Here is an 885-nt window from a genome sequence, read left to right as displayed (position 1 = left end):
GGGCACATGGAAACCTCCAATGGACTGAAAATTATTCAAGCATCTCAACAATACTGGCTGTTTTTTCCTTCACCTTCGCTGCTCTCATCTTAAAAATGCTGCCGACTTTGCCATATGTATTCATGCTGGTCGTTTAGATGAGCGGCTTCCCAAGCAAATTCCTTTTACTGTCCTGTCTGGTGATAAAAGTTTCCTGGAATTGGAGGACCAGTTGAAGAAATGTCAACGTTCAGTTCATATCCTAGACCCACATCATGTAGGAAGAGATGTGATGTGTGCTTTACTTAACAGCATATCAGAAACCATACAAGGCGAACGATGAAGACATGGACATATCCTCAATAGATCAGGATGAAGATACTGCTATTAAGGAAGCAATGAGAAGCCTACTGGAAATAAAATTATTTTTGGACTGGATCTTTTACGCTCCTGGTTCCTTATAAAATTAAAAGGCATGTTTGTCATCGGTGCTGCCAAGAACTTGATGCCTTAAATTAGAAAATATATATATATATATATATATATATATTTGTGTGTTTCTGTGTGTTTTTCTTTAGGGAAAGGGGCGGATCAGGCAATTTTGTTAAATATGTGCTATTTTTAGAACCAACTGACCTTTCAGTTTTTTTTTAAACATCTGTTTAAATCTCCTGCAGGCAGTACAGCAAATCCACAGCTGTGCAAAGTCCTACACTCAGCTATGACATCACATACACCCTTTACAAGCAGAGGGAAAGAGAGAGAGAAAAAGAGCGCAAGTCTGAACGTCAGAGAGCTCGTGAGCGTGAGAGAAAAAAGAAAAAGAGTGGGAAAGAGAACTAGAAGAGCGAGCGAGAGAACGAGAACGAGAAGAGCACGAGAGAGAACGACAACGTGAAAGGGAGC

The 885-nt window shown here is 40.1% G+C and overlaps 1 long non-coding RNA gene across 1 annotated transcript in view; it reads right to left on the bottom strand.

Moving 5' to 3' along the window:
- LOC120927878 overlaps positions 1-351 on the bottom strand; it is a 2890-nt gene extending 2539 nt beyond the window's left edge. Inside the window, exon 1 of the long non-coding RNA XR_005747141.1 lies at positions 15-351. This is a non-coding gene — a long non-coding RNA (uncharacterized LOC120927878). The remainder of the gene's footprint in view (positions 1-14) is intronic.
- Between the last annotated feature and the right edge of the window lie 534 nt (positions 352-885).

The sequence above is a fragment of the Rana temporaria genome, chromosome 2 (assembly GCF_905171775.1).
Source record: "Rana temporaria chromosome 2, aRanTem1.1, whole genome shotgun sequence".
Classification (NCBI taxonomy): Eukaryota; Metazoa; Chordata; class Amphibia; order Anura; family Ranidae; genus Rana; species Rana temporaria.
This window is presented reverse-complemented; position numbering and strand designations above follow the sequence as displayed.